Source organism: Dendrobates tinctorius, unplaced genomic scaffold (assembly GCF_039654945.1).
Source record: "Dendrobates tinctorius isolate UK_male_01 unplaced genomic scaffold, ASM3965494v1 ptg000011l, whole genome shotgun sequence".
In the NCBI taxonomy this organism is placed as follows: Eukaryota; Metazoa; Chordata; class Amphibia; order Anura; family Dendrobatidae; genus Dendrobates; species Dendrobates tinctorius.
Window position 1 is genome coordinate 120,070,281 of NW_027361679.1, and position 12,542 is coordinate 120,082,822.

Here is a 12,542-nt window from a genome sequence, read left to right on the forward strand (position 1 = left end):
TTGCCCTTCCGAGTTTATCCTTCTTGAAAAGAACGTCAGAGATGGCACACTTCCGTCAACGGCCATTCTAAGCTGAATATGCATGACCTCGTCAGATCGCAGCCGCTAAGCAGCTTGAGGCCGGGCCAGTACCGGCATGGGAGACTGGCTGGGAATCACTGATCGTGTTGACATTTTGTACGTTTTATTTCCAAGCTTGCCCTTTCGAGTTTAACCTTCTTGAAAAGAACGTCAGAGATGGCACACTTCCGTCAATGGCCATTCTAAGCTGAATATGCATGCCCTCGTCAGATTGCAGCCGCTAAGCAGCTTGAGGCCGGGCCAGTACCGGCATGGGAGACTGGCTGGGAATCCCTGGTCCTGTTGACATTTTGTACGTTTTTTTTCCAAGCTTGCCCTTCCGAGTTTATCCTTCTTGAAAAGAACGTCAGAGATGGCACACTTCCGTCAATGGCCATTCTAAGCTGAATATGCATGCCCTCGTCAGATCGCAGCAGCTTGAGGCTGGGCCAGTACCGGCATGGGAGACTGGCTGGGAATCCCTGGTCCTGTTGACATTTTGTACGTTTTATTTCCAAGCTTGCCCTTCCGAGTTTATCCTTCTTGAAAAGAACGTCAGAGATGGCACGCTTCCGTCAACGGCCATTCTAAGCTTAATATGCATGCCCTCGTCAGATCGCAGCAGCTTGAGGCCGGGCCAGTACCGGCATGGGAGACTGGCTGGGAATCCCTGGTCCTGTTGACATTTTGTACGTTTTTTTTTCCAAGCTTGCCCTTCCGAGTTTATCCTTCTTGAAAAAAACGTCAGAGATGGCACGCTTCCGTCAACGGCCATTCTAAGCTGAATATGCCTGCCCTCGTCAGATCGCAGCCGCTAAGCAGCTTGAGGCCGGGCCAGTACCGGCATGGGAGACTGGCTGGGAATCCCTGGTCCTGTTGACATTTTGTACGTTTTTTTTCCAAGCTTGCCCTTCCGAGTTTATCCTTCTTGAAAAAAACGTCAGAGATGGCACGCTTCCGTCAACGGCCATTCTAAGCTGAATATGCATGCCCTCGTCAGATCGCAGCCGCTAAGCAGCTTGAGGCCGGGCCAGTACCGGCATGGGAGACTGGCTGGAAATCCCTGGTCCTGTTGACATTTTGTACGTTTTATTTCCAAGCTTGCCCTTCCGAGTTTATCCTTCTTGAAAAGAACGTCAGAGATGGCACGCTTCCGTTAACGGCTATTCTAAGCTGAATATGCATGCCCTCGTCAGATCGCAGCCGCTAAGCAGCTTGAGGCCGGGCCAGTACCGGCATGGGAGACTGGCTGGGAATCCCTGGTCCTGTTGACATTTTGTATGTTTTTTTTCCAAGCTTGCCCTTCCGAGTTTATCCTTCTTGAAAAGAACGTCAGAGATGGCACGCTTCCGTCAACGGCCATTCTAAGCTGAATATGCATGCCCTCGTCAGATCGCAGCCGCTAAGCAGCTTGAGGCTGGGCCAGTACTGGCATGGGAGACTGGCTGGGAATCCCTGGTCGTGTTGACATTTTGTACGTTTTTTTTCCAAGCTTGCCCTTCCGAGTTTATCCTTCTTGAAAAGAACGTCAGAGATGGCACACTTCCGTCAATGGCCATTCTAAGCTGAATATGCATGCCCTTGTCAGATCGCAGCAGCTTGAGGCTGGGCCAGTACCGGCATGGGAGACTGGCTGGGAATCCCTGGTCCTGTTGACATTTTGTACGTTTTATTTCCAAGCTTGCCCTTCCGAGTTTATCCTTCTTGAAAAGAACGTCAGAGATTGCACACTTCCGTCAATGGCCATTCTAAGCTAAATATGCATGCCCTCGTCAGATCGCAGCTGCTAAGCAGCCTGAGGCCGGGCCAGTACCGGCATGGGAGACTGGCTGGGAATCCCTGGTCCTGTTGACATTTTGTACGTTTTTTTTCCAAGCTTGCCCTTCCGAGTTTATCCTTCTTGAAAAAAACGTCAGAGATGGCACGCTTCCGTCAACGGCCATTCTAAGCTGAATATGCCTGCCCTCGTCAGATCGCTGCCGCTAAGCATCTTGAGGCCGGGCCAGTACTGGCATGGGAGACTGGCTGGGAATCCCTGGTCCTGTTGACATTTTGTACATTTTTTTCCAAGCTTGCCCTTCTGAGTTTATTCTTCTTGAAAAAAACGTCAGAGATGGCACGCTTCCGTCAACGGCCATTCTAAGCTGAATATGCATGCCCTCGTCAGATCGCAGCCGCTAAGCAGCTTGAGGCCGGGCCAGTACCGGCATGGGAGACTGGCTGGGAATCCCTGGTCCTGTTGACATTTTGAATGTTTTTTTTCCAAGCTTGCCCTTCCGAGTTTATCCTTCTTGAAAAGAACGTCAGAGATGGCACGCTTCTGTCAACGGCCATTCTAAGCTGAATATGCATGCCCTCGTCAGATCGCAGCAGCTTGAGGCCGGGCCAGTACTGGCATGGGAGACTGGCTGGGAATCCCTGGTCCTGTTGACATTTTGTACGTTTTATTTCCAAGCTTGCCCTTCCGAGTTTATCCTTCTTGAAAAGAACGTCAGAGATGGCACACTTCCGTCAATGGCCATTCTAAGCTGAATATGCATGCCCTCATCAGACCGCAGCCGCTAAGCAGCCTGAGGCCGGGCCAGTACCGGCATGGGAGACTGGCTGGGAATCCCTGGTCCTGTTGACATTTTGTACGTTTTTTTTCCAAGCTTGCCCTTCCGAGTTTATCCTTCTTGAAAAAAACGTCAGTGATGGCACGCTTCCGTCAACGGCCATTCTAAGCTGAATATGCCTGCCCTCGTCAGATCGCAGCCGCTAAGCAGCTTGAGGCCGGGCCAGTACCGGCATGGGAGACTGGCTGGGAATCCCTGGTCCTGTTGACATTTTGTACGTTTTTTTTCCAAGCTTGCCCTTCCGAGTTTATCCTTCTTGAAAAGAACGTCAGAGATGGCATGCTTCCGTCAACGGCCATTCTAAGCTGAATATGCATGCCCTCGTCAGATCGCAGCCGCTAAGCAGCTTGAGGCCGGGCCAGTACCGGCATGGGAGACTGGCTGGGAATCCCTTGTCCTGTTGACATTTTGTACGTTTTATTTCCAAGCTTGCCCTTCCGAGTTTATCCTTCTTGAAAAGAACGTCAGAGATGGCACGCTTCCGTCAACGGCCATTCTAAGCTGAATATGCATGCCCTCGTCAGATCGCAGCAGCTTGAGGCCGGGCCAGTACGGGCATGGGAGACTGGCTGGGAATCCCTGGTCCTGTTGACTTTTTGTACGTTTTTTTTTCCAAGCTTGCCCTTCCGAGTTTATCCTTCTTGAAAAGAACGTCAGAGATGGCACGCTTCCGTCAACGGCCATTCTAAACTGAATATGCATGCCCTCGTCACATCGCAGCCGCTAAGCAGCTTGAGGCCGGGCCAGTACCGGAATGGGAGACTGGCTGGGAATCCCTGGTCCTGTTGACATTTTGTACGTTTTATTTCCAAGCTTGCCCTTCCGAGTTTATCCTTCTTGAAAAAAACGTCAGAGATGGCACGCTTCCGTCAACGGCCATTCTAAGCTGAATATGCATTCCCTCGTCAGATCGCAGCCTCTAAGCAGCTTGAGGCCGGGCCAGTACCAGCATGGGAGACTGGCTGGGAATCCCTGGTCCTGTTGACATTCTGTATGTTTTTTTTCCAAGCTTGCCCTTCCGAGTTTATCCTTCTTGAAAAAAACGTCAGAGATGGCACGCTTCCATCATCGGCCATTCTAAGCTGAATATGCATTCCCTCGTCACATCGCAGCCGCTAAGCAGCTTGAGGCCGGGCCAGTACCGGAATGGGAGACTGGCTGGGAATCCCTGGTCCTGTTGACATTTTGTACGTTATATTTCCAAGCTTGCCCTTCCGAGTTTATCCTTCTTGAAAAGAACGTCAGAGATGGCACGCTTCCGTCAACGGCCATTCTAAGCTGAATATGCATTCCCTTGTCAGATCGCAGCCGCTAAGCAGCTTGAGGCCGGGCCAGTACCGGCATGGGAGACTGGCTGGGAATCCCTGGTCCTGTTGACATTTTGTACGTTTTTTTTTCCAAGCTTGCCCTTCCGAGTTTATCCTTCTTGAAAAAAACGTCAGAGATGGCACGCTTCCGTCAACGGCCATTCTAAGCTGAATATACCTGCCCTCGTCAGATCGCAGCCGCTAAGCAGCTTGAGGCCGGGCCAGTACCGGCATGGGAGACTGGCTGGGAATCCATGGTCCTGTTGACATTTTGTACGTTTTATTTCCAAGCTTGCCCTTCCGAGTTTATCCTTCTTGAAAAGAACGTCAGAGATGGCACACTTCCGTCAATGGCCATTCTAAGCTGAATATGCATGCCCTCGTCAGATTGCAGCCGCTAAGCAGCTTGAGGCCGGGCCAGTACCGGCATGGGAGACTGGCTGGGAATCCCTGGTCCTGTTGACATTTTGTACGTTTTTTTTCCAAGCTTGCCCTTCCGAGTTTATCCTTCTTGAAAAGAACGTCAGAGATGGCACACTTCCGTCAATGGCCATTCTAAGCTGAATATGCATGCCCTCGTCAGATCGCAGCCGCTAAGCAGCCTGAGGCCGGGCCAGTACCGGCATGGGAGACTGGCTGGGAATCCCTGGTCCTGTTGACATTTTGTATGTTTTTTTTCCAAGCTTGCCCTTCCGAGTTTATCCTTCTTGAAAAAAACGTCAGAGATGGCACGCTTCTGTCAACGGCCATTCTAAGCTGAATATGCCTGCCCTCGTCAGATCGCAGCCGCTAAGCAGCTTGAGGCTGGGCCAGTACCGGCATGGGAGACTGGCTGGGAATCCCTGGTCCTGTTGACATTTTGTACGTTTTTTTTCCAAGCTTGCCCTTCCGAGTTTATCCTTCTTGAAAAAAACGTCAGAGATGGCACGCTTCCGTCAACGGCCATTCTAAGCTGAATATGCATGCCCTCGTCAGATCGCAGCCGCTAAGCAGCTTGAGGACCGCTAAGCAGCTTGAGGCCGGGCCAGTACCGGCATGGGAGACTGGCTGGGAATCCCTGGTCCTGTTGACATTTTGTACGTTTTATTTCCAAGCTTGCCCTTCCGAGTTTATCCTTCTTGAAAAGAACGTCAGAGATGGCACACTTCCGTCAATGGCCATTCTAAGCTGAATATGCATGCCCTCGTCAGATCGCAGCCGCTAAGCAGCCTGAGGCCGGGCCAGTACCGGCATGGGAGACTGGCTGGGAATCCCTGGTCCTGTCGACATTTTGTATGTTTTTTTTCCAAGCTTGCCCTTCCGAGTTTATCCTTCTTGAAAAAAACGTCAGAGATGGCACGCTTCCATCAACGGCCATTCTAAGCTGAATATTCCTTCCCTCGTCAGATCGCAGCCGCTAAGCAGCTTGAGGCTGGGCCAGTACCGGCATGGGAGACTGGCTGGGAATCCCTGGTCCTGTTGACATTTTGTACGTTTTTTTTCCAAGCTTGCCCTTCCGAGTTTATCCTTCTTGAAAAAAACGTCAGAGATGGCACGCTTCCGTCAACGGCCATTCTAAGCTGAATATGCATGCCCTCGTCAGAGCGCAGCCGCTAAGCAGCTTGAGGGCCGCTAAACAGCTTGAGGCCGGGCCAGTACCGGCATGGGAGACTGGCTGGGAATCCCTGGTCCTGTTGACATTTTGTACGTTTTATTTCCAAGCTTGCCCTTCCGAGTTTATCCTTCTTGAAAAGAACGTCAGAGATGGCACGCTTCCGTCAACGGCCATTCTAAGCTGAATATGCATGCCCTCGTCAGATCGCAGCCGCTAAGCAGCTTGAGGCCGGGCCAGTACCGGCATGGGAGACTGGCTGGGAATCCCTGGTCCTGTTGACATTTTGTATGTTTTTTTTCCAAGCTTGCCCTTCCGAGTTTATCCTTCTTGAAAAGAACGTCAGAGATGGCACGCTTCCGTCAACGGCCATTCTAAGCTGAATATGCATGCCAACGTCAGATCGCAGCAGCTTGAGGCCGGGCCAGTACCGGCATGGGAGACTGGCTGGGAATCCCTGGTCCTGTTGACATTTTGTACGTTTTATTTCCAAGCTTGCCCTTCCGAGTTTATCCTTCTTGAAAAGAACGTCAGAGATGGCACGCTTCCGTCAACGGCCATTCTAATCTGAATATGCATGCCCTCGTCAGATCGCAGCCGCTAAGCAGCTTGAGGCTGGGCCAGTACTGGCATGGGAGACTGGCTGGGAATCCCTGGTCGTGTTGACATTTTGTACGTTTTTTTTCCAAGCTTGCCCTTCCGAGTTTATCCTTCTTGAAAAGAACGTCAGAGATGGCACACTTCCGTCAATGGCCATTCTAAGCTGAATATGCATTCCCTTGTCAGATCGCAGCAGCTTGAGGCCGGGCCAGTACCGGCATGGGAGACTGGCTGGGAATCCCTGGTCCTGTTGACATTTTTTACGTTTTATTTCCAAGCTTGCCCTTCCGAGTTTATCCTTCTTGAAAAGAACGTCAGAGATTGCACACTTCCGTCAATGGCCATTCTAAGCTAAATATGCATGCCCTCGTCAGATCGCAGCTGCTAAGCAGCCTGAGGCCGGGCCAGTACTGGCATGGGAGACTGGCTGGGAATCCCTGGTCTTGTTGACATTTTGTACGTTTTTTTTCCAAGCTTGCCCTTCCGAGTTTATCCTTCTTGAAAAAAACGTCAGAGATGGCACGCTTCCGTCAACGGCCATTCTAAGCTGAATATGCCTGCCCTCGTCAGATCGCAGCCGCTAAGCAGCTTGAGGCCGGGCCAGTACTGGCATGGGAGACTGGCTGGGAATCCCTGGTCCTGTTGACATCTTGTACGTTTTTTTCCAAGCTTGCCCTTCCGAGTTTATTCTTCTTGAAAAAAACGTCAGAGATGGCACGCTTCCGTCAACGGCCATTCTAAGCTGAATATGCATGCCCTCGTCAGATCGCAGCCGCTAAGCAGCTTGAGGCCGGGCCAGTACCGGCATGGGAGACTGGCTGGGAATCCCTGGTCCTGTTGACGTTTTGTACGTTTTATTTCAAAGCTTGCCCTTCCGAGTTTATCCTTCTTGAAAAGAACGTCAGAGATGGCACGCTTCCGTCAACGGCCATTCTAAGCTGAATATGCATGCCCTCGTCATATCGCAGCCGCTAAGCAGCTTGAGGCCGGGCCAGTACCGGCATGGGAGACTGGCTGGGAATCCCTGGTCCTGTTGACATTTTGAATGTTTTTTTTCCAAGCTTGCCCTTCCGAGTTTATCCTTCTTGAAAAGAACGTCAGAGATGGCACGCTTCCGTCAACGGCCATTCTAAGCTGAATATGCATGCCCTCGTCAGAACGCAGCAGCTTGAGGCCGGGCCAGTACCGGCATGGGAGACTGGCTGGGAATCCCTGGTCCTGTTGACATTTTGTACGTTTTATTTCCAAGCTTGCCCTTCCGAGTTTATCCTTCTTGAAAAGAACGTCAGAGATGGCACACTTCCGTCAATGGCCATTCTAAGCTGAATATGCATGCCCTCATCAGATCGCAGCCGCTAAGCAGCCTGAGGCCGGGCCAGTACCGGCATGGGAGACTGGCTGGGAATCCCTGGTCCTGTTGACATTTTGTACGTTTTTTTTCCAAGCTTGCCCTTCCGAGTTTATCCTTCTTGAAAAAAACGTCAGAGATGGCACGCTTCCGTCAACGGCCATTCTAAGCTGAATATTCCTTCCCTCGTCAGATCGCAGCCGCTAAGCAGCTTGAGGCCGGGCCAGTACCGGCATGGGAGACTGGCTGGGAATCCCTGGTCCTGTTGCCATTTTGTACGTTTTTTTTCCAAGCTTGCCCTTCCGAGTTTATCCTTCTTGAAAAGAACATCAGAGATGGCACGCGTCCGTCAACGGCCATTCTAAGCTGAATATGCATACCCTCGTCACATCGCAGCCGCTAAGCAGCTTGAGGCTGGGCCAGTACCGGCATGGGAGACTGGCTTGGAATCCCTGGTCCTGTTGACATTTTGTACGTTTTATTTCCAAGCTTGCCCTTCCGAGTTTATCCTTCTTGAAAAGAACGTCAGAGATGGCACGCTTCCGTCAACGGCCATTCTAAGCTGAATATGCATGCCCTCGTCAGATCGCAGCCGCTAAGCAGCTTGAGGCCGGGCCAGTACCGGCATTGGAGACTGGCTGGGAATCCCTGGTCCTGTTGACATTTTGTACGTTTTATTTCCAAGCTTGCCCTTCCGAGTTTATCCTTCTTGAAAAGAACGTCAGAGATGGCACGATTCCGTCAATGGCCATTCTAAGCTGAATATGCATGCCGTCGTCAGATCGCAGCCGCTAAGCAGCTTGAGGCCGGGCCAGTACCGGCATGGGAGACTGGCTGGGAATCCCTGGTCCTGTTGACATTTTGTACGTTTTTATTTCCAAGCTTGCCCTTCCGAGTTTATCCTTCTTGAAAAGAACGTCAGAGATGGCACGCTTCCGTCAACGGCCATTCTAAGCTGAATATGCATGCCCTCGTCAGATCGCAGCAGCTTGAGGCCGGGCCAGTACCGGCATGGGAGTCTGGCTGGGAATCCCTGGTCCTGTTGACATTTTGTACGTTTTTTTTTCCAAGCTTGCCCTTCCGAGTTTATCCTTCTTGAAAAGAACGTCAGAGATGGCACGCTTCCGTCAACGGCCATTCTAAACTGAATATGCATGCCCTCGTCACATCGCAGCCGCTAAGCAGCTTGAGGCCGGGCCAGTACCGGCATGGGAGACTGGCTGGGAATCCCTGGTCCTGTTGACATTTTGTACGTTTTATTTCCAAGCTTGCTTTCCGAGTTTATCCTTCTTGAAAAAAACGTCAGAGATGGCACGCTTCCGTCAACGGCCATTCTAAGCTGAATATGCATTCCCTCGTCAGATAGCAGCCTCTAAGCAGCTTGAGGCCGGGCCAGTACCGGCATGGGAGACTGGCTGGGAATCCCTGGTCCTTTTGACATTCTGTATGTTTTTTTTCCAAGCTTGCCCTTCCGAGTTTATCCTTCTTGAAAAAAACGTCAGAGATGGCACGCTTCCATCATCGGCCATTCTAAGCTGAATATGCATTCCCTCGTCACATCGCAGCCGCTAAGCAGCTTGAGGCCGGGCCAGTACCGGCATGGGAGAATGGCTGGGAATCCCTGGTCCTGTTGACATTTTGTACGTTTTATTTCCAAGCTTGCCCTTCCGAGTTTATCCTTCTTGAAAAGAACGTCAGAGATGGCACGCTTCCGTCAACGGCCATTCTAAGCTGAATATGCATGCCCTTGTCAGATCGCAGCCGCTAAGCAGCTTGAGGCCGGCCCAGTACCGGCATGGGAGACTGGCTGGGAATCCCTGGTCCTGTTGACATTTTGTACGTTTTTTTTCCAAGCTTGCCCTTCCGAGTTTATCCTTCTTGAAAAAAACGTCAGAGATGGCACGCTTCCGTCAACGGCCATTCTAAGCTGAATATGCCTGCCCTCGTCAGATCGCAGCCGCTAAGCAGCTTGAGGCCGGGCCAGTACCGGCATGGGAGACTGGCTTGGAATCCCTGGTCCTGTTGACATTTTGTACGTTTTTTTTCCAAGCTTGCCCTTCCGAGTTTATCCTTCTTGAAAAGAACGTCAGAGATGGCACGCTTCCGTCAACGGCCATTCTAAGCTGAATATGCATGCCCTCGTCAGATCGCAGCTGCTAAGCAGCTTGAGGCCGGGCCAGTACCGGCATGGGAGACTGGCTGGGAATCACTGATCGTGTTGACATTTTGTACGTTTTATTTCCAAGCTTGCCCTTTCGAGTTTAACCTTCTTGAAAAGAACGTCAGAGATGGCACACTTCCGTCAATGGCCATTCTCAGCTGAATATGCCTTCCCTCGTTAGATTGCAGCTGCTAAGCAGCTTGAGGCTGGGCCAGTACCGGCATGGGAGACTGGCTGGGAATCCCTGGTCCTGTTGACATTTTGTACGTTTTATTTCCAAGCTTGCCCTTCCGAGTTTATCCTTCTTGAAAAGAACGTCAGAGATGGCACGCTTCCGTCAATGGACATTCTAAGCTGAATATGCATGCCCTCGTCATATCGCAGCCGCTAAGCAGCTTGAGGCCGGGCCAGTACCGGCATGGGAGACTGGCTGGGAATCCCTGGTCCTGTTGACATTTTGTACGTTTTTTTTCCAAGCTTGCCCTTCCGAGTTTATCCTTCTTGAAAAAAACGTCAGAGATGGCACGCTTCCGTCAACGGCCATTCTAAGCTGAATATGCATGCCCTCGTCAGATCGCAGCCGCTAAGCAGCTTGAGGCTGGGCCAGTACCGGCATGGGAGACTGGCTGGGAATCCCTGGTCCTGTTGACATTTTGTACGTTTTATTTCCAAGCTTGCCCTTCCGAGTTTATCCTTCTTGAAAAGAACGTCAGAGATGGCACGCTTCCATCAACGGCCATTCTAAGCTGAATATGCATGCCCTCGTCAGATCGCAGCTGCTAAGCAGCTTGAGGCCGGGCCAGTACCGGCATGGGAGACTGGCTGGGAATCCCTGGTCCTGTTGACATTTTGTATGTTTTTTTTCCAAGCTTGCCCTTCCGAGTTTATCCTTCTTGAAAAGAACGTCAGAGATGGCACGCTTACGTCAACGGCCATTCTAAGCTGAATATGCATGCCCTCGTCAGATCGCAGCAGCTTGAGGCCGGGCCAGTACCAGCATGGGAGACTGGCTGGGAATCCCTGGTCCTGTTGACATTTTGTACGTTTTATTTCCAAGCTTGCCCTTCCGAGTTTATCCTTCTTGAAAAGAACGTCAGAGATGGCACACTTCCGTCAATGGCCCTTCTAAGCTGAATATGCATGCCCTCATCAGATCGCAGCCGCTAAGCAGCCGGAGGCCGGGCCAGTACCGGCATGGGAGACTGGCTGGGAATCCCTGGTCCTGTTGACATTTTGTACGTTTTTTTTCCAAGCTTGCCCTTCCGAGTTTATCCTTCTTGAAAAAAACGTCAGAGATGGCACGCTTACGTCAACGGCCATTCTAAGCTGAATATGCCTGCCCTCGTCAGATCGCAGCCACTAAGCAGCTTGAGGCCGTGCCAGTACCGGCATGGGAGACTGGCTGGGAATCCCTGGTCCTGTTGACATTTTGTACGTTTTTTTTCCAAGCTTGCCCTTCCGAGTTTATCCTTCTTGAAAAGAACGTCAGAGATGGCACGCGTCCGTCAACGGCCATTCTAAGCTGAATATGCATGCCCTCGTCACATCGCAGCCGCTAAGCAGCTTGAGGCCGGGCCAGTACCGGCATAGGAGACTGGCTGGGAATCCCTGGTCCTGTTGACATTTTGTACATTTTTTTTCCAAGCTTGCCCTTCCGAGTTTATCCTTCTTGAAAAGAACGTCAGAGATGGCACGCTTCCGTCAACGGCCATTCTAAGCTGAATATGCATGCCCTCGTCAGATCGCAGCCGCTAAGCAGCTTGAGGCCGGGCCAGTACCGGCATGGGAGACTGGCTGGGAATCCCTGGTCCTGTTGACATTTTGTACGTTTTTTTTCCAAGCTTGCCCTTCCGAGTTTATCCTTCTTGAAAAGAACGTCAGAGATGGCACACTTCCGTCAATGGCCATTCTAAGCTGAATATGCATGCCCTCGTCAGATCGCAGCAGCTTGAGGCCGGGCCAGTACCGGCATGGGAGACTGGCTGGGAATCCCTGGTCCTGTTGACATTTTGTACGTTTTATTTCCAAGCTTGCCCTTCCGAGTTTATCCTTCTTGAAAAGAACGTCAGAGATGGCACACTTCCGTCAATGGCCATTCTAAGCTGAATATGCATGCCCTCGTCAGATCGCAGCCGCTAAGCAGCCTGAGGCCGGGCCAGTACCGGCATGGGAGACTGGGTGGGAATCCCTGGTCCTGTTGACATTTTGTATGTTTTTTTTCCAAGCTTGCCCTTCCGAGTTTATCCTTCTTGAAAAAAACGTCAGAGATGGCACGCTTCCGTCAACGGCCATTCTAAGCTGAATATGCCTGCCCTCGTCAGATCGCAGCCGCTAAGCAGCTTGAGGCCGGGCCAGTACCGGCATGGGAGACTGGCTGGGAATCCCTGGTCCTGTTGACATTTTGTACGTTTTTTTTCCAAGCTTGCCCTTCCGAGTTTATCCTTCTTGAAAAAAACGTCAGAGATGGCACGCTTCCGTCAACGGCCATTATAAGCTGAATATGCATGCCCTCGTCAGATCGCAGCCGCTAAGCAGCTTGAGGCCGGGCCAGTACCGGCATGGGAGACTGGCTGGGAATCCCTGGTCCTGTTGACATTTTGTACGTTTTATTTCCAAGCTTGCCCTTCCGAGTTTATCCTTCTTGAAAAGAACGTCAGAGATGGCACGCTTCCGTCAACGGCCATTCTAAGCTGAATATGCATGCCCTCGTCAGATCGCAGCCGCTAAACAGCTTGAGGCCAGGCCAGTACCGGCATGGGAGACTGGCTGGGAATCCCTGGTCCTGTTGACATTTTGTATGTTTTTTTTCCAAGCTTGCCCTTCCGAGTTTATCCTTCTTGAAAAGAACGTCAGAGATGGC